The 22,080-nt window shown below is 38.8% G+C and overlaps 1 protein-coding gene across 1 annotated transcript in view; it reads left to right on the top strand.

Moving 5' to 3' along the window:
* The window catches only part of ADGRV1 (adhesion G protein-coupled receptor V1), a 489,468-nt gene that overhangs the window by 438,110 nt on the left and 29,278 nt on the right, over positions 1-22,080 (top strand). The window lies entirely within an intron of this gene.

Genomic DNA, 22,080 nt, shown 5'->3' with positions numbered 1-22,080 from the left:
GTGTTGCTTCTGCCAGGAAGATAAGCTTTGTCTCCTTAGTGGCTTATGGTCTCAAGGTCTCTCACTCAGCTTTAGCCATGAGGGTTACAGTCTCTGAAACCAGGCAGGGCGGTTCCCAAAACAGAACCCTCCTGCAGACATTCTGATTAGTCAGTGCCTGTGCCACACTCACTAAGCATTTTGCATAGCGCTGCTAGCTTAATTATGTTATAAGTATCTTTCCACTTTAAACCCGAACCAGTCAGATTCAGACATATACAATGTTTATTTCAGGTGTTCTTCTAGGGCTCTGTCCCATTTATTCTGTCAAAATTTTACTGACCGACAATGGTAGGGAATCCCATGTAAGATAACTAGGGTAGCCGGCAGTTTCAGGCATGAGCTTCTTGGAAATGATGGAAAATAAGTTTTTTGGAGACATCTTCATACACATAGAAGAACCTTTCCAAAAGCTGAAATGCATTCTTCTTGGAATGCAAAAGCTGGCAAGAGATCCAGACTTAACATAGCATTGGAATACTGCACTTCTCAGTATGTGCATTGGGAGATCCCATTCTGCGGAGGCCTGTTTGACTGTCTCTCTGTAAATGACTTATATATGTTCACTTTTACAAGCATCTGGTCTTGAGATGTGTCCTGGCAGCTTTTGAATCATTCATTAATCTGGAGAAGGGAGTTACAACATGGAATCTGTAGCTAAAAATACATACCCTATATTCAAATTTAAGACTGATTGGCTAAAATCATTTTTATTCCTAACTTCATGTATTAAATGGCTGGGAAATAAGTGACCCAAAGGTGGAACAGTTTCTTCTGCTTTTCAGTTGTTCTTTGGTGGCCACTAGAGTGCCTTGAACAAAGAAAGCATTTTTCTTACACAGAAAAAGTGTTTTGTTCTTGTTTTCCCCCTCCATTCTTTCTTTTCCGCTGTCTTTCCTTTATTCCCTCTCTCTTTCTTTTTTCTTCCTTCCTTGCTTTCCATGTATCTCTTGCTCTTGTATGTTGAATTTCAGCTTTAAAACTAAAGCCATCTTTTATGAAGAGATTGTCCCAAATGAAAGTAGCCTTTGAGGTAACATAAGAAATGGATCTTGTTCCTTTGCTCATGAAAATATACAGAGTTCATTGCAAATGGGTTAGAGAAGAAAATTAATAATTTTCCTTTAATTTTTGTCCATGAGAATTTCCAGTTAGCACCCAAAGGGGTTCAGCGCAGGTGTCTGCTTAGATACTGTACATATTGTCTTGGCTCCCTTCCTTTGAGGATGAACAGCTCTTGGGAAATACATATTGTTAAATAATCAGTTACAGAGGACTAATTGTTTCAAGGCACTCCCTTTGCAATTGCTTTACAACAGCCAACAGTAATAAGAAGTGTCACTTTGTTTCCATTGGAGACTAGCACATGAACTATTCACGAGGAATGGAAAAGCAATCTTCCAGAACACCCTGGAACAAACATGTAGAAGCCAGGGAAAGCTGGGACTCTGTCACTGATTTGTCCTAGAGCCATGTCAACTTCAGTGAAAGAAAAAATCACTTGTTTTGTAGAGTGAGAGTCAGAGACTAATGAATATCTTGTCTGCTCTTCAAAACATCCCAGATTATTTCTATAACTTTACAATAAATATAGAGAAGCTTAGTCAAGGAGGCGTGTTTAAATTACGTTGATGAGGTCATCCCACTCTTGCCACTCTGTCTAGCATTCGGTAGCATCTGGACTGGTGAAATATCTTTGTGTGTTTGTGCAAAAAGCTTCTTACTCCATTTGACAATGAGTGGCAGTGTCTGACATTGACTCCTCATTAGCCTGTCAATCAGCCAGGCAAGGCACTTCAGACAGACTGCAGGATCTTTACTTCTGTTTGTACTAGGCTCTCTGATCTGCCAGCAAGTGTCTTCCATAGTGTGCTTTTAGTAATGAAGGAATCGTATAGACAACCTTTTGACACCCGCTTCACCCTTGCAAAACAGGAGCCTACATTTCTCCAGCCCTAATCCTGTTTTAGTGTTTCACCCTGTGGTTTTTCCATTTCAGAGTGTTTTTTTCTGTGCCCTCTGTGACAACATATTGTTACTTGCATTGTAACCATGTAGTATGTCTTCTTGGACTCTGTGGGCCTTTACCTGTGAAAAGATCTAGCACACTCTGATTTTTGAAATAGTAAGTCTACAAAAATGAGAATAAGTAAGACACATACCTCCTCTTGTTAAAACAGTTTTGGGAGAACAAAGGAAAAAATATCGGGGGCCAGCTTTTACCAGTGCACTCAGATTCCTTGCTGTAGTGTTAATTTATAGTTTTTTCCATGGTCTGAAATTTTATTCTTATCTCTTGTATTACTCAAATATAGTGGTGGGGAGAATACTTTCTTGTAAATATTACTATGTGCATAGTATACGGTAACATTCTTTAATGTTGAGCTAGCTGTCAGGGGCAGTAGAGTGAGCACGCAACTGAGTGCCACGCAATCTCTTTTCTACCAGGTGACTTGACGCCTCCGAACTTCAGGACCTTCTTTCCAGGGGCGCTGATTATTGCCCTAAGTTTTGGCTGAAGAATCTTGTAAAAATATATAGTAATATATTTTATATTATATAAATATATAATTACATTTATAATTATATTATGTAAAATATAATTTGTAAACTAAATAATGTTTTACAAATACAAGTTATTAAAAATGATGAAATGGACAGAAAAAAATAAAGACAAATGAGAGGTCACAGAGAGGAGATTTGTAAGCTTCGTCTTTCCATCCTCCTAAGCCACTGGCCCTCCCCAAATGATCTCATCCACACACAGGATATTTCCTTCATTGCAGATGCCGTAGCCCCTGTGTTCATCATCACAGTGCTTAGTTTTCCACAGAGCCATTGTGGTCACTCATCTGCTTTTAAATGTGTAGCAGATGCCTTCAGGTTCAAGCAAGTAACTTCTGTGGATGAAATAAGCTTATTGTGAGACTGCAGGGATTGGTGGGGACTGTAGAAGAGCTGGAGAGCAGACTCCCCCTAAACGCTTGCAAACGGAAAAAGCAACCATGGTGTGAACCCAACAAAACCTTTGGCAGGGTAAACTCCCAAACTGACGGGCAGTGTACAACTCCTAGATAAAAATAGGTTCAAACTTCCTATAGAGAAGATTTCATTTTCTTTTTGAAAATTCAATGGAATATGGGCTCATCACCTTGGTCCAGTAGAAAGCGGGTTTTGGGTTTTGTGAATCTATTTATGGTTTCTTCCCTCCCTTAGATAAACTAAAAGATTGTTCAGGGGAGTCAAGTGAAAGCCTATTTTTTTTTATCTGGAACTCCTCTTCCTTGGCAGTCTCTGGACTCCATCTCCTCAGTCCCCAGCACTAGGAGACTACTGAGTCCCTTGCTTAGCAGGTTAGCCTCTGCAGCTGCTTTCTGCTTAGTTTGTTAGCCTTTCATCCCATGGACAGGCAGCTTCAAAATTGGCAAATGCTTTTACAGTTCCCTTTTTCTTTGGAATCTTGGCCCCTCCAGTCCTGGTCACCTTAGTATATTTGAACTTGTGGACCCCAGAAGTAAGATTCGCTTGATACGAACCTCAAAAAAGAATTTACCTGCTGAGAGGGATTTCCCATGGTCAACCAAGGGCCCAAATTTTCTGCATAATAAGAGTCTAGCTACGATTGCTGTCAGGGATTCCCCACCTAATGTGTATACCTGAAACAGCCTCTTGGCTTCTGCACTGTGGCCTGCTTGCTTTCACCTTCCGCGCGTAACTGTAGGGAAACTCAGGTTTCATCTTTCTGCTAGCAGACTGAGACCTGCCCACTCAGTCAGAACTACACGTTGTGTCCTCATTTGTACCTATACTGGCCAACCAGAGCTGCTTGATTTGGGCTGCACAATTTGCAAACCTCATTAGCAGAGAATTGGGAATCTGGGTGGAAACATTCTGTATGAAAAATGGCCTCCCCTTTGTCTTTGCGGAGCACAATTTAGGTTGCTGCTTGAATTGTCTCCCAGGCTGCAACTCTCTTTGCTCCAATAAATGCTTTTTTTTTTTTTCATTCTTACAGTCTAAAAGTAATTTTGGTTTACAAACCCTATTTTTTGTCTCCCTAGCCTTGTCAGATGCTGCAAGTTCCACACTACAACTTTTTGATCAGCCTTCAGACATCTCACTTTTTGTTTCAAATTTCCCTACAGGAAAAGAAACAGCGGTGAATAGAGAGTCTCAAAGGGTTTTGTTCTCTGTAGGATCTTGGCCCCTCGAGGACTATCTATCCGTTTTGATGCCTTTTATCTGATATGTTGTTAGTGTTGTTGTTGTTCTTTTGTTATCGTGTATGGGTGCCCAAAAGTATTTCTGCAGCTGGTAGAATTGTACGAGTGAGGGTTACCAGTAATCTGACATAAACTCCATCAGAGCCAGAAGCAAAGGTCTCAATAGACTTATTTCAACAAATATCTAATGAATTTTTAACACAGGCTGAATTCATGTTAATATGTGAAGATATTTAGAGCCACTGCAATTCATCAGCTGTCTAGTGGATATCTCTGAAGACATATGCACTGTGCTGGTGCTCCTGGGAACACTGAGGGCAAAGCCTGTGCATGCAGCTTCCTCAGGTCCGCGGGCGAGGTGCACTTTATGCCTCGTATGACATTCATTTATATATATATACACACACTCATTTATATATATACACATTCATTTATATATATATGTGTGTGTGTGTGTGTGCACACACACACACACTCAGTAAAATCTTACAATTTACATCCATCTGTTGAAGATTGAGATTCAGAAATGATACTGTGTCTATAGAATAACCTCATACCTATCCCACAAAACTGAAATACACCAATAGGAAAAACAGACAACCAACACAGAAGAACAGCTAAAGATGCATGTTCCAAAGGCTTACTGCTCTAGGAAACAGGTCTGCCTGCTCAGAATGTACATGAAAAAAGGCCAACTAAAATCTTACTGAAAAAAATGTAATGGCATGAAATCAAATATAAACTGAACTTTAAACAAATATCTTTTTATATAGATGGATCCAGGAAATTCTGTCCTCATCCTTCAGAATAAATCAATTCCATATCCCTGTTTTCCTCTGCAAATATTTAAAATAATATTCCCCTTTAGCTTGAGAAATAGGATGAGATAGTGAGTTAAAATTATTTTGGAATACAAATACTGTCGTACTACTTTTTGTTCTGTGATCTTAGACAAGTTATTTAATTTCTCTGAAAGAAAGATACTACTCTTTACTTTATAAGCATCTATGGAAATCAACCAAAATATTTAAAATTTTCTAGCCCATAATAGGTGCATAGTAACATTAACTGCCTCCTGTCCCTAATGTGACACCATAATTGCACACTCGTTCAATTTAAGATTATTTTCACACAAACAAAACTCTGAGCTTCAGATCTTCATAGCACAGCATTGACCTCATTAGCAGTGAGTCTCTAATTGCTGACTGTTCCGTCTGTTCAGGACCCTGATGATGCCACAGGCCACCTTCACTGAGCTACCATCTCATTTGGCTACAAGCCCCCAGTGCATAAATACACACTATACAAGTGATATGTAGACATTACCTATTAGTTCTATTTTATCCTTTCATCCTTAATGAGTGCTTTGGCACATTTTGGGGCAACACTTTAGATTCTCTGTCAGTCTTGGAAACTCTCATTAGAAAGTGGTGATATTGTAGATTATATGCATTTTACCTTATTGTTTGAGCCAGTATCATAGCGCTGGAAATCTTATAGTCATTCATTCATTCAAAAAACAGTAATCTCTCTAGAATGTGTCCATGTATGTATGTGTTAGGCCACATATCCCCATGACTCTCTGCTCAATACATGTTGTACTAAAAATTACAGTAACAGCTAATATTTATTAAGTGCTTATTATATGGGATTGTACTTATTTCATTTAAACCTTACAACAATCCAGCAAGGTAGGAACTGTTATTCTTTTTGCATTTGGAGAAACAAAGGCTTAGAGAAGTTAAATAACTTAGGCAAGGTCACATGCTCAGTAACTCACGAGCTGGGATTCAATAAACTAAGATCAGTTCCCCCAGTAGGCTGTGCAATGCTAGAGGACTACAGAACCTCTTATTATCTACTTAGTCCACAGTACCTTAACAGAAGGCTGTGCTTATAGTAGCTGTTCAACAAACATGTTGTCGAATTAAAAATTTTACTGAAAAAAATGCATAAAAAACCAAAATGAATTAACAATAAATAAGTATAATTTGCATAGGAATTGTTTTGTTATCTTTCACTTCTTTTAAAAATTAATGTGTTACAACAAATGTTCATCTGTTTTAACATTGATGACCATTATAAAGTCGCATTCCCCCAAAGAATAGTCTCTTTTTGGCCTAGTTGAAGGTCTTTATTGAGACAGCTGGTGGGTAACAGTATCATACAGCAGGTGCCAGATTAGACAGCAAGAGTCTTAACAGAAGTACCTTTGAGCATCTAGTCAAGTTAGAAGTCAGGTTTCTATTGCTTGCTTAGGACATTTGTAAGCACAAATAGCTGAAATAGAAATCTTTTAAAAAGTGACTCCTGTGCCCATAGACAGGACTATTTTTAAAGTGTGTGAAGCTGGTGGTGTGTCTCTGGTTCCTTTACAAGCCCCTTGCTTTCTGTTCCTGCCTCTCACTATCCCCTCCACTCCCCAAAGCCCATGCTTTTAACTGCTTCTGCAACTGAACTGCCTTCCACCTAGATGAATTGCTAGTCTATCTTTTTAAATACCATGTAGACCTTATTGTGTAGAAAAACACTTACATATGAGATACCATTAGAGACTAAGATGGGATTAGAGGAAACCAAGCACTGGATTGCATGGCCCAGCTGGGCTATAAGTATCTAGGGAGGTACCTGTTTCAGGGGACTCAAAAGCCAAGTGTGTTGAGCTAAACAGGCCAGATGGAGTGGGTTTCCCAAACCTCTGGTGACACTCTCCCCCATGAACTCCACTGTTTTCTGAAACCCCTAACATGTTACTTTTTCATTTATATCAACTGAGTTTAAACATGGCAAGAAATGCACAGTACTGTTAACATTTTTCTAGGAAAACACTAGAAGTCCCTAGCTTTATTTTTCTCCACTTAATTGACCATTGCTGTGTGAAGATGAGGACATAGTAAACCTAGCACTAATTGGAGCGAGAGAGGCCATCTGAAATTGCAAAAAAGAGAATGAAAACTTTGGAGTCATTGACTGTGTTCAGTCCAGGGAGCAGTTGTCCCAAACGTACTGGAGTCTCCTAACATGAACTGAGGAAACTGGTACTTGAGAAGTAATCGTGTCCCTTTCGCTTCTCTGCTGTCTCTCCTCTTGGGAGTGTATATGTGGCCTCTTGTTGGTTGATGAGGTTGCAGCATTTGATACAGAAGAGCTGTCATTTTATCACTGAATGTCCACCTCCACCTCCGGCACTAGCAAGAGTTGGAGAGTCTCAAGTGGAATTGTGCAAAAAACCTTACTAGAACTGTATAACCCAATTACTAGAACTGTAGTAGTGACCTGATAATCTGCTAAAAGGGAGTTTTCAAAGGCATTTTTTCTTATTTTTCAATGAAGATTAATAAGCAAATTAAAATTGAATAAATTTACCCATGATTTTACATCAAAAAGCCCTCAAATACTTTTTACCGTAAAAGTTTGGCAAAATAACAGTTCACAGGGTAACCACAGCTATTATAATGAGTTGGAGGGGGTATACTCTTAATAAATGTATTTTATAACACTTGGAAATTGTATTGAATGACAGATAATATGCTTCTAAGTTATCCACTTTTCATGAAGAATCACTATAAAAATATAAGGAAAGTTGTATAGGTAGGTGTTCCTCCCTTTTTACTGCTCACCTGAGGTGTGAAAATTTAGAAAGTATTTCTGAGGTAGTGAGGACTTAGCTCATTTGTTGTTTTATTATAATACAGTATAATGATAAGTTTATTCATAATTTTTAGATTATTAATAATTTACATTTCTCAGGGTCTTTAACAAAATTCACGCTTGAGAAATTTAAGAAGAGTAGTCATTTCTGTAGAGGTTTTCAGTATCATGTTGTGTTCCTATAGGATACATTTTCTGTCATAGCCTTTGCTTCTTTTATTCAGATAATCTCATTCATTGTATTTTAAAGGTTTTCTTTTTTCTTCCTAAAAAGCCACTTAAGTTGCATTATAGAAAAAAATTGCAAAAGACTTTTATACCTACTCGAATTATTTCCATTTGCAAATTTGATTACTTTTAAACCAGTCTCAAAATTTTGAGGAATCATCCAAGAAAATGCTATCTATTTCCAAAAACATACTGGCCTAAGATGAAGTGTTTGGATAACTCTCATCACTGCCAATATGGCTTTATGTACGTACAGTCTTCACCAAAATAAAATAATATACAAGCAAATAAAGACTGACAGTTTCCTGTTGACTATAGTATTGACTATCGGTTCCATGCCAGAACCCCTTCTCAGATCTGGTCTGTACTCATGATCTCCACTCCAAAATTAGATTATCAGAAAAATGTTAGAATAACGTAATACAGATGTGATCTGCAAATGCAAAGGTATCTCAAAGAATGGGTGCCTCTGAATTATTGCCACAAATTTTCTAGTCTTGCTGTATTTATCACCAAAATTTTTGTAGGTTTCAGTAAAATGTGCTTGTAAAATCCTCAATTTGTCCTCTTTTTCTGTGCTTCAGAATGTTGTTATTTACACATAAATGATAGAAGCCACAGTGTTTTGCAACTGGTAGGTTTCTCAGTACACTATAATTTAGTACTCTAGTCTTTGGACAGAGTTCCCAGTGTTTGTTTTTTATGCCTCTAAACCATATAAATCAAACATTTTATTAGGGAGAGTAGAGTCAGAGAAATGGAAGGGTCATCTCTACCAAAACAAAACCACATTTCACTAGTCATTGATACTTGATTTCATCATGGGCTCTTCTCTTTGAGATATGGAATGCACATTTTTAATGCAAAAGTGAATAGAAACCAATTACAAAAGCTGGTTGAAATCTGACTCTGTTTGAATCACCACACTGGTTCGTTAATTAGTATGAATTAGCAAATCATACACATCCTGATCTGGATGCTCACTGACACTGTTCTGTCGCCTGCACTCCTTATGTCCTGAGGGAAAGAAGTTAGTGCTGTCATGCTATACTCAAGGTTATGCTCCCTCTGCCTGACATTGTGAATTTTCCCAGAGTCCTCCCCGACTGCCACAACTACCCTGCGCATCTATAGGACTCATTCCAGCCCCATTCTTTCTTTCACACGTCCGTGTTCTGAAGATCTCATTCCCTACATCCAGAATTCTGAGAGATCATGTGATTCTCTCCATTGATATCCACACTTGTAATTCTCTTCTTCCGTTTACAGCAATCACCAACCCCTGCCTGAACTTGTTTGTTTTCTTCTCCTCTGGATTATTATCTCCCATGACGTATTTTGCCTTTTTTCCCTCCTTTCCCTGAACAACTTGGTTAATTCTTGGACACCAAAAGTATTTTTTATCATTTTAGCAGATTCTCACTGACTTAGTGATATTGAATCAACTACTTCATCTTAAGGGTGAAGGAACCAAGGATAGAGAGGTTGGCTTCCTATGTCACTCACTTTTCATTTTTTAAAATCTGCTTTTCCTATGTCTTCTTACTTGGGGCTAAAATAGTCTTTGAAGAACATCATTCTAGAAAGAAATCAATTGTAAGTTTATTACTATATAGCCCAAATATAAGACATGTATGGACTCGCCTGTGAAGTGAGTTGTGCTTACGTGTCGTGATGTCCCACGAGCAAAGCTTTGAACTAAGAATTAGGAAATACAGATGTGTCACTAGCTAATTATGTGAGTTTGACCAAGGCGTAAGGCTGGAATTTCTTCATCTATAAAATGAGTAGATTCAGATAACATCTTGCCTAACTCTGGAATTTTATGGTACTATTTCAAAACTTTATAATGAATAATGCTCCGAGTGAAGAATAAAAAAAGGTTGGGAGACATCCTTTCGACATTCATTCTTTTTATAACTTTTCTAAGTACACATGTTCTCTGTTGTTTTTTTCTCTTTCCTTTTTTAATTGGAAAACTGAGACCTGAGAGAGTGAGATGAGCCTGGTCTGGGAACTAAACCTGGATTTCCAGCAAACAACCACTGGTCCCAGCGGTGTCCCAGCGGTGTTCTGGGGCATCGCTCTTCTTTCTTCATTCGAAGGTGCTAAGTTTCTCTTTCCTCAACCTCAGACACCTATTAAGTCTCCCCGAGTCCTAAATACCAATCACAGGATTAGCAGAAGAGTACATTTTATATTTGAAACCCCAGTTTTGCTTTTGACTAAAACCCCTTGCCCAAACAATACATTTAAAATATTTAAATAACTGTATAATAAATGACAACTCAAAAGACAAAAATGACTACTTCATAATTAATAAATTGATGATACAGATGAGAATTCTCTATCACTTAGTAGGTATCATTAAGAAGTTTACTTAATTTCTCTAAGTCTCAGTTTCTTTCTTTCTGAAAAATGGGGATGATAATAGTACTTCCCTTAGGATTATTGAGAGGATTGAGTAATATGAATAAAAATATATGTGAAGCATGGTCAGGTGTGTGTAGCTGAAAGAATGCTCATAAAATATTAGTTTTATTGTGATGGTGGTGGCTGTTATCTAAAGTTATTTATAATTATTCTTAGCAATAATAATAAAAATTATTAGAAAAGTTCACAAAAAGGTCTAGAAAAGCCAAAGGTGGCTTCACGTAAGATGTGGTCCTACAGCTGGCCTGCAAAGGATACCAAATTTGGATGAGTTTGGAGGAGAGAAAAGTCTCTTCAGGTTCCTCAGCTAACCATGCTGTCTTCCGCTGTCCTATGCCTTTGCCCATCCCTTTCTTCTGTCTGGCTGGAATGAAGTTTATGTGGGAGAATAAAAGGAAATAGCATTGAAAAGGCCCTGGGGCAGGGGTGTGGGGGTGGTAATATGAGCAAAGTCTTTGTGCCACACTATTATGGGATTGATTAAAACAGTTCTAATAACTTTTTTAAATTATATTTTATTAATTATGCTATTACAGTTGTCCCAATTTTTCCCCTTTACCCCCCTCTATCCAGCACCCCCAACTCCCTCCAGGGATCCCCACACCATTGTCCATGTCCATGGGACAAGAGTATATGTTCTTTGACTAATCTCTTCACCTTCTTTCAATCAGTTCCCACCTCTTCCACCCCTCTGATTCTCTTTTGCTCATTAGTTTATTTTGTTCAGTAGATTCCACATATAAATGAGATCATGTGTTTGTCTTTCACTGATTGGCTTATTTCATTTAGCATAGTAGTCTCCAGGTCCTTCCATGCTGTTGCAAATTTCTTCTTTTTTACTGCTGTGCAGTATCCCATTGTGTAAATATACCACAGTTTTTTCATCCACTCATCTAATGATGGGCACTTGGGATGTTTCCAGATCTTAGCTCTTGTAAGTAGTGCTGCTATGAACATAGGGGTGCATATATTCTTATTTTATTTTTATATATTATTTTTATAAATACCTTAACCACTGCAAACACTTAATTCTGGCCTCTTGCATTCCATCTGTAAAGACAAGTTCAAAGGCAGCCACCAGAGAATTTACATTGCTGGACAATAGAACCACAATCACGGATTCTCTTGCTCCTCCCACTGCCACTGACTGAAAGAGTGAGCTCAGAGCAGCATGAAAGGAATTTACCATAAATAAATAATACATAAATGCATAAGAGAAAATTATAATCCAGAGTGCAGTTTTCTTGTGATCAGGGGCCACGATTCATAAACCTTCTATGTGTCTCACAGTCATAGCCTGTCCCACCACGCAGAGAACTTCTGGAGGTGAAATCGGGGGAGCACTTGCTGCTTAGGACGCTGCGGTGAAAGAGCCTCGCTCATCCTTAGGGGAAAAGGACACTGAGGGGCCCTCTGAACTTTGCACTGTTTGTATCCATCTAAAATCTCTGGCAGCTTTCTTTTTTTCTCTTCCTATCTCCATGTCTATTTCATCAGCTGGAATTTCTTACCATTTCTCTTTCCTTTTCAACATCTGTGTTCTATTGCATCCTGTCGTTCACGTCATTGTTAATGAACCTTGATCATTCCCACATTCTCGAGGTCAGTAATCCTAAAGATAACTTACCCTCCAGGAGAGCAAGCCTTCCATACGCAAGGACCCATCCCTGCATTGAAAAAGCAAACAAAACCAAAAACCCACCTGACAGTGTCCAGCAGGGTATTTTGTTCTGTTTTGTTTTAGCAGATTTGGTGAATCTCCCAATTCAGAAAGGATGAAAAGAAACAAAAGAACATCCACATGTGTGCGATTTCAGAAAGCCAGCGCACATTCCTAGTAGCAGTTAATAATGGCAGGTGCTGTGAGGAGTCAGATAGGCAGCTGGATTCCTGAAGTCAGCCAAGAGTTGATTGCTTATGTTTTTAGAGCTGCGTGAGAGAGAGAAATGTAGCTACACCACTGCGGCGCAGTCCACAGGCATCTTACAGCTGTGGGCCCTGGAGGGCTTTGAAAATCGCCTCTGATTGTCTTTTGCTTCTGTGTTACCAACTTATCACCTAGTCCCTCAGTGGTCTTCAAGCTGGGAGTCACCAAAAGCCAGCCTCTGCTATTTTATGAAAAGAGAGCTGGCAACTGTCCTGAACATTAGAGCCGAATGAAATCTCCATAGTGCCAGGTTGAAGCAAAGAAAATGTTTTAGAGCTCTTTTTTTATCTTGACTTTGGACATTATCTATTATATTTATCAACTTTGCAGCTCAGTTGTGGACCCACATTAAGAAATAAAATAAAGCCACACGCACCCACTTCTTTGGCCCATAGAACCCTCTCCCAGGGCATGACTTTATGTCTATTTATTGGCAAACAGTTGGCTCAGTGATATGAGTTGTGTATCTTCCTTACTAAGTCTATTCCAGCCACAGCAGCAATTGGATTCATAGACACAAGGACATCTGACAGGGTGGCATTTTGGCTTTCTTGGCCTTCTGACCCTTGGAAAAGGAAAATGTTCTGAATAGTAAGTGCTTATGCAGCATCAGGGCAGCTCAGAGGCCAGTAGAGAGGGGATGGAAAAAGTGAGAACATAGCGCGAGCCAAGCTTTGCCAAATGCCTGCTGACAAGAATCTAGTACTTGACACCTGGTTCTCACTTAGGTACTTAACTTGCGATGCTTACACCAGAAGTTGCGCACTCTCACGTCTGCAGGGACTGCAGGCTGACCTGGCTGGGGCCTGTGGTCGAGAGCCAGCCAGCCTTGTCAAAAGGGGCAGCAGCTACTTGGCTCTGGTTAAGTATTTGCTAGACAGGATGCAGATCCAGTGTCAGCCAGATCTTCTGATTTTTCTAGAGGAGCCAGAAACCAGATTTTTATGTGAAAGCTCCTAATTTGTTAATGTTGGCAACTATTTAAAGACAACCTTTAAATACTGTGCAGGTCAGTCGAAGCCTGTTGGCAGGCAGTGTTCAACTTGCCAGTTCTGGACCTCTGGCTTACCTCGTAGGCACTCCCTGAAGGGTTCATAGTGACTACCTCATGGTCCATGTGGATCAGGGAAAAGAAACTGTTCTGGCTTTGTCTGTCTTTTACAAACTTCTTATACTGATCGTTTTATAAAAATCAGAATTGATCTAAGAATTCTTGGACCTCTTTTCTGAACATAGCCTGGAACCAACCCCAGTTCCCAGGGTGGCCTCAGAATGACCATCCCCTCAAGTGACCTCTAGTCTGTGACTGATCTGAGAGGGGAGGAGGGTGAAGCTGGCCCTTCTGGGCCTGTGTTTGGTAACTATAAAACCCTGGGTGCAACTTTGCTCAGATCTACAGCCCAAGAGCAGGCACAAATCCGGTTTTCCTTGACAGCTGGGGAAACGTGTGTGCCGGGCATAAGTTGGGCCAGAACCTCCTCAGCCTGGCAACCTGCAGTCTGTCTGTGCGGGAAGGAATGAGATGCCTCAGGAGACAGAAGAGATTAAGGAGGCATAGAACAGGGAATGTAAGGGAACAGAACCTATTCCTCAACTATAATAAGAACAAGTCACCGAAATCAAAGCAGAGGAGCTGAGTAACCACACCATGGGAAATGCTTAGTACTCCCACCTAACTTCTTCCTCCGAATGTGCTCATTCATCCACTGGGCTATTGGAAATCTTCACCAAAAATAGAAACAGTGCCCGTGACCCAGTGGCTGGGATGAAGACAACAGACCAGTTTTGTTTCAAGTCTAATAATAGACCCTGTGCTCAGGTAAAAGCATGGAGCAAATCAAAAGAAATCAGCCCCTGTCCTCATGCATGTGTTCTCCTTTCTGGTGTGAGAGTTGCCCCAGCAGTCTGAATACCCCAGTCAGGACCTGCAGTTTTGCTTTTCTTCAGCTGCAGTTCAGAAGTGCTGCGCATCATTTAAGAGAAAAACAAGTCCTGCGTGCCCGGTGTCAGCTGTGTCTTGTATTTCCTTCTTTCTTTATTTTCTTTAATGGACTTTTTTTTCCCAGAGAGGAGAAATGACATCAGCCAAATATGCGATGCAGGCTCATCTAATTAAATTTTGTTTATTTACTTGTGATTTTAAAAAGAATATGAAGCATGCTTGTGAGGCATTTGTGTCTGGAAAGAGTTGAGCAACTCTGAAGCTGTAGCGTGTGGCGACTGGTTAAAAATTGCTAAATTATGTTTCTTTATTTTCCGTGAAATGTCAAATGTCATTCTTTTGCTTCTATAAAGGTCAGTACGGCTTAAAGAGGAAAAAAACTCAAACTTGGGCCATTTGCTTGTTATTGAACTTTAAAAGTGTTTTATTTACCAGTGAAATTACATCTCAAAATGTTTTGGTGGCTCTGAAAAAAAGGGACAAGATTGCAATAAAGTTAATGACTTCATGTTACTTTTTCCCTTTTTCCCGGCCTTTCAGTGAAAAACAAGGAGAAAACTAGTTTGACAGCAAAAGTTATATTTATAAGTTTACTCTGTTTAGACATACATGTGGAATATATATTATCATGGCGCATGAGCAGTATGTTACAACTTTTCCCTTATGCTTTCTGCCCTTTGATGTTTTTAAACAGAATATAGTTGTGGAAATAAAATTGCTTCAATGAATACGTTTCATAGGGGCATTTACCAAATGGTAACCAGGAACTTGCTCCTCAAGCAGAAAAGTCATCTCCTTTTCAGAACCTATGATGATTGACCAAACACACGGGCATGCACACACACACGACTAGAAAAAGAGAAAGTACTATTTGTTCCAAGTTATTTATAAATAACCATTGTTTTTATCAGCACTGGTTAATCCGGTCATGATGTACTACTACCTCATACCTCTTTTGCGGAAAAAAGTGAAAATAGTGAAGTAGCTTTATTTAACAACGCGAAACCATACATTTCTATTGAATTGCATCTTCTGATCTTGAGGTTACAACCTTCTAATTGCAGAGGTTGAGAGTAGTCTGGCAAAATGCAGGTGAGGAAATGTCTGTTTCTGTCACTGACAGAGCGCATACTAGGGACAGTTTCAAAGCAGAATATGCAAAATTTCTCTTTAATAACTCCTCACTTAGGTTCCTCTGTCTTTTTCCTTCTCTTGCCGCTTGCCCAGTTTCCGCTAATTTCTGCTCTTTGCTGAGAGCAGCTCACTACCAGTTACCCCCCGCGGATGACCTCACAGTACTAATTTCAAGTGTGCCTCTTGCCAGAACACTGGCATTTTGAAGAGGGACTTCCAGACCTCCTTCTGTGTCTCCTACTCCTAGAGAGAAAATGGACATGGTAAAGCCCATATACCTCAGTCATCCGCCTTCCAGGGTGTGCCAATAGCAAGGACAAGCTCTCCACCATACTACCTGTGTTCAGATCCTGGCTGTCGTCACTTGCTAGTTCTGTGATCTTTGAGGAGTTACTGAACATCCCTGTGTCTCAGTTTCCTCATTGAAAAGCGAGGACGTAATAATGTGTATCTCAGTGTAGTTATGAGGATTGTATAAGAAAATATATGTAGAGCATTTGAGTGGCAGTACACAGTAAGCACTCAATAAATTTTAATAATTTTTATGTTATTTCCGTGACTTCCAATGTCACCACTCCTGTTTTACAAATCTCTTTGCTGAATTGGCTTATAATTACTTTTCCATCCCTGAGCTGTGAATTTACTGTAGCTCATACTAGAAAATGCTTAACTTTAATTAATTAATTAGTTTATTTGTTTGTTTACTTGTTCCAGGAACTGTTTTATATGCTTTGGAAAAATCAGTAACAAAACAGAAAAAAATGCAGGCCCTTGAGAAACTTGCATTCTAGTTGGGGGTGTGAAGCATGGATAAATAATACAGATAAACAGAATAAGGAACTCATGTAGCCTGATAGAAGGTGAGAAATGACAAGTTTAGAAGAGTGAGGGGTAGGCAGCTGAGTTGCAGTTTTAAAAAGGTAGTCAGGAAGCTTATTGAGAATGCAAGTGATGACCACATCTAGAAGGAAACAAGGAAGATCTCAGAGGCCACCTTCAGGTGCTCTTGCTTCCTTGTCTGATTCACATATTTATTTTTAAAATTTTTTCCTGAATAGAACTTTTTGTTTCTATTAAGTAGTCATCAGGATTTTCATTGCATTATTAGTATTAAAAAATAAATCTCTCTTAGACCAATTTTTGGTCTATTTTTGGCCTTTATCCTAAAATTTCCTGTTGTATTTATTTTCTGGCACATTTTGAGTTCCTCTATCAAACACACCATAAAATTAATTTTTACAAAAGAGTGTTTTGTTTTTCTCTCACAATTAAGTGGGGTTAATATCGGGTTTTATTATGTAAAGTTTCATTTTCGCTTTAGGTCATTGTTGCACCTAGCATTGTTGCACCAAAAGGAAGTTAAAACACTTCTTGCTTAACATTACTTACCAAAGTAAGTGTAACGCGAGCACAAGTAGGTCAGACTGGACATTGAAGGGCCCCAGTGTGACTTTAAACACGGCTGTGGAAAAAACTTTAGCCTCTAGTACAGACATCTGAAGTGAACATCATGAAGGATAGAAAAGATGACAGATGGGACAGAAACAAACTTCATGATAAAGTGTAGTTTTCCTCAAAAAAAAAAGAATCTGTTTGTAAAAATCTTTGGCATTTTTCTTACAGGGTCAGGAAGAAAAATTTTAGATTGACAGGTTTAGTTCATAGAAATTCCATTAAAATATTTCACTTTAAAATTTTCCATAATGATCTCTCATATTGGGAGTTTTTTATCAGTTTGTATAATTAATTTCTAAAGATATGTTTCAGTTATTTAATATTAAAATTAACTACCATTTCAGACCTAAGGTTTAAAAGTGTCTAGAGCTGTACTGTCAGACAGTGGAGAAGGGATAAGAGAGAGAGCCAGGGAAGGTCCCTCTGAGCCTGGGCATCTCAGCAGCCTGTCAGTGGGCAGGAGAGACCTCAGAATGGCCAGGCTCAATCCAAGATCACCAAGACTTTCCAGTATAAAACCAATAGCGTGACAGAGAGGAAGACACACACCACTTTCCTCTCTACTTCCTACTGCAGTTATTCTCAATTCTCACCTTGCTTCCCGTGAATCTGTGGGAGTAAAGAAGCACCACCATCAATGCCCCATAGACCTGGTCCAGACCAACTTTTAAACTATGGGTTGCTGACAAGATATCAAACATTGGTTTTTAAAAGTGCATATCATTTCCTTTGAGTGGATAACATAATATAATACCACTTCCCCCAAAAAGTAGACATTAATATATAGCAGGTTCTCAAATAACTTCATTTTGTTCAACATTATTTCCTTACAACGTTGCTGAGATGCCTAGCAACTTACGTCTTGTCTATTAGCATATGATAAAATTGGTTTTGTTCTACATCATTTCACTTAAAATCTTAGAACCTATTGATGACGTTGGGGACTAACTGTACTTCTCCAAAAGGATCAGGAGTGAAGTCAGAAGACACAGTGAAAGTTGTGATTACATCAGAGTTACTTGGGGAATGACGACACCTATGAGAAAGCATTGAAAATCCCCACCGCTCTGGGACAACACAGGCAACACGAGTCTTGATAAATTACATGCAGAGTTAAAAACTTGGTATCAGATAGCCTAAGCCTGAATTCAGGTATGGTGCCATCCCTCAGTCCCAGTATATGAATTAACACACATAAAGGGCTTAGCCCAGTGCCTGGTACATAATCCTCAATAAAGTGCACTTTTATTAAGAGAGAAGATTTGCACGATCTTAAATAATTCTTCAAACTTATTTTAAGTAAGTGCATTTTGTGCTGGAGCTTTTTGTGGTAACAGGATCAACAAAGCATGGGAAGCCCATTGCTTGGAATTATTGGCTGGAGTGAACAAATGTAGTGATTATGGTCACATACAATACAGAGGGATTTTATTTCTTTCCCATCTCCTTGCCTTCAACCATGCTGTACATTCGTGTATAATTCTGTTTCCCCTTTTTAAAATTTTTCCAAGTCTTACTTTTCTTAAGAATCCAGATTTAAGTGTATCACTTCCTTGAAACCTGTGCCTCACTAGTTTACCGTAACATCTTCTGATGCCAGCCTCCACGTTGCCTTCTGCATTTGCACTAATTTGGCACATCTACCCATCCCTGAGGCAGTTCCCCAACCAGTTCCCTGCAGACCTACTCTCCCACTCCTTTTGTGCTGCCCGGAAAGCTTAATTACAGGGCTGGCATGAGGTCCTCAGTAAATTCTTTTCGAATTAAATCTCTTATTTGAAATTTCCAATGCCTCCACTCCCCTCCTACAAATCTCCTCAATTTAGGGAAGTCTCTTGAAATGATTCACAGGCTTTAGCACCTCATCCTAAACTGACATTTTCAAATGATTTACATGCTTCATAGTTTTCCAGCATGTAGTACCAAAACAGTGTTTATATTAAAAGAACTCATTTAATTATCCAACATCTGCTCTGAGAATGCTGCTGATAGCCAGCAGCATTGTCCCACTGAAGAGCTGAAGTAACTAAAGGTTTCGTGCTTTGCCTCCAATAGTAAACTTAGTGGTGGAGTTAAGAATAGAAGAGAGGGTACCCTCCCGTGCCAGTCTGGTGGCCTTAAGCAACCAGGAAGGTGAAGTCGGTGCCTCAGTGAACTTACTGGGTTTACTGGAAGTGCATATTTTCCATTCAGTGCCAAAATCAGTAAGTCATGGAGCAAATGTTTATTTTGCTATGCTTTGAAAAGTTGCTGTGCTTCTTGTAAGTTTTCTCAGTGGAAGAATTCCAAGATATGACTTAATCTATGTTTGCAGCATTGAACTGGAAACAAGATTTGTTCTGTGACTTGGCTCTGTCACTTATGGGCCACACTGTTGGGACGGTGTATGGAAGCAACAGGAGAAATGCCTGGTGTTGGAAGGGTTCTGCCTCTCACATAGCCAACAAGCAACATGTCCGTGTTATAAAGTTTTTCATTTCCTAACATCTGTAGGCAGGCGTCCAACCTCACAAAAGGACCAAGTGTCTGTCTTGGAGACTGTAGCACTTGTTTCCAGAATTACGGTGAACAGATAATACATGAACTCACCTCATGGACTTTCCGATAACTTGACAAAGAACCCCTTTGTGTCCTCCTATAGGTGCTCTGGTTTAACTCTTTATCAACTCCCTCAGGTCAGAGATGAGCTTGTGATTAGCAGTAGGGCTATGTGTTGTTATGCATTGAATTTAGTCTGCAGGCAGACTAAATGCATTTGAGACTTTGTGTTTGGTAAATTATAATAATAATAATCTTATTAGAGACTTGAGTTATTCCAAAAGGGACAACTAAAGAGTTTATGTCTTAGAAAAATATCTCTTCAGCTGGACAAATAGTCCATGTGGTTACACAGTAGACAAAGCAAAAGCAAGATCAGCTTAAATCTTGGGTAAGAAATCAGAAAGCTAACTTTATAGGTGACACCTTTACTTGACCTGAACCATTTTAAATCTTTTGTCTTCATAATACAAATTTGGGTTGCTTTCAAAACCCATAGATTGCCATGCCATTGATTTGCCACTTAAACAACTTTGTTAGCCCTTTACTTTTTTTAAAAAATCGCTCTGATCCTTGAACTCACCAGTAGTATACTAGCTTTATGGGTCTTCAGAGATCCTCATGCCCCCTCAAAGAACACTCTACAATGTAATTTAAAATCTGATCACACCTCTTAGTATTATAATTTTGAGCAGTCAACAGGATTCATTTGGGGTTTGTAATGTATTCATTGGGAACCATATGGACCGTTTAAGTAAACATCTGTGATTCCCTTATGTTGTACACTTGTACACTGAAATAAAGTGGTACGTGAAGATTTTATTTATTCCAATAGCAGACACTTTACTGCTCTTCTGCACTGGTTCCTTTAGCATGGACCTGTTGTCTGGTCTTCTTGAGGACCTTCTACTGCCCTCTCCTCCTTTCTTCTGCCTGCTGCCTGGCTTCCTATTTGTCTTTTTAAAACTCAGATAGAGGTCAAGTCTTATAAGGGGTTTTCTCTGCGTGGTCCCAACCACTTTTCTATGTATTTCCTCTGAACTCCTGCAATACTATTTTTTCCCTTATGGTGACATTTGTATGCTATAATGTCTTCACTTTTGTTTTTCTGTCACTGACTTGCTAGCCACCTAAAGACATATTACATGTTTTATCTTTGTTCCAAAACCTACCAATGCTTCTACTCAGTAAATGTCCAGTGAATGAATAACTTAAATGAATGCTAAGAATAATGAGAGGTTAATTATACCTTACCGACATGTGTACTTATATTGGTTTACCCTAAATTTAAATGACTCTCTACCACTACAACCCCCTTCCCACCACATGCACACATGCTCTGGGGAAAAGTCAATGAAGACATGAGGCCCATTTTGCTGTTCTTGCAGTGAAATGATAATAACCACGCCATTTCCAGAATGTTTTATCATCCTAAATTCTCAGCACTTAGCACTTGCATTATCACCATTTATCTCAGGTAAATCTAAAAGGACAGGATTCACTGGGAATAAATTTTCTCTTTAAGTTCCTAGATTATTGTTATAAAAGCTGTGAGTGAGGCAAGGCAAGAAAATGTTGAAAAAAATAAAACAAGACTTCTGTAGTTAAAACCAAAAGCTATATTATAGATGAGGAAAAATGATAATCAACCTAAAATAGGAAAAGCCTGGGTTTAAAATGTTTAATTTTCTCTGAACTAAGAAATTGATGCGGAGTGTTGTATTTTAAGGTCAAAATTATTTATACAGATATATGTAGAATGTTTTGGTATTACATTTATGGGTTAGAACTAGCTCTGGAATTCATGTCCTTCATAAACAAATATGGTTGGAGGTTACTAGAGATGCCTTCCTTCTCTAACATATACGTTTGTGATGTATACAGCAAGAAGTTTAAAATTCACTATTAAAGATCCATTTCTTAATTTCCCCCCACTACCATGAGCCAGATTAAATTAGAGAGCACTTTGGAAAGGAGGTAGAGTTCTTCCCTTCCTATCACTTGCCATAATTGGATTCACCATTATTTTAATGAGGTATAGAAGGTGGTATTGTTTGCTTGTTTTATCTTAAGTACTGTATTTTGCCATGCATAATGGGCACCCACATTATGGTACACATTAAAATGGGATTATGCCCATTTTTATACCCATGGTATGTGATCATTATACCAATGTATAATGCACAAACTTATTTTTCCCTCAAAAACTTGGACAAAAATTTGCACATTATACACAATAAAATGCAGTATGTTTTAGAGGCTGCCCTTATCTTTGGGGATACCATAGATCAAAGTCTGATCTTTACCTTTTTAGGCTCAAAATCTCAGATTTGACAAGGCTCCAGAAAGCTGGTTTACTACTCAAGTATTCACGATGTATTAATTTTCAATGATATTTGTGTTTGTTTGGAGATATGGGCCAGTTGTCTATAGAAAGTCAATGCATAGATTTAACCTTCTTTAAGGTATTTATTAAGTGGGTCAACACATCAGGTTCTGAAGGTACAATG

Source organism: Desmodus rotundus, chromosome 1, assembly GCF_022682495.2.
Source record: "Desmodus rotundus isolate HL8 chromosome 1, HLdesRot8A.1, whole genome shotgun sequence".
In the NCBI taxonomy this organism is placed as follows: Eukaryota; Metazoa; Chordata; class Mammalia; order Chiroptera; family Phyllostomidae; genus Desmodus; species Desmodus rotundus.
Note: the sequence above shows the minus strand (reverse complement) of the source record. Positions and strands in the feature narration are given on the sequence as shown.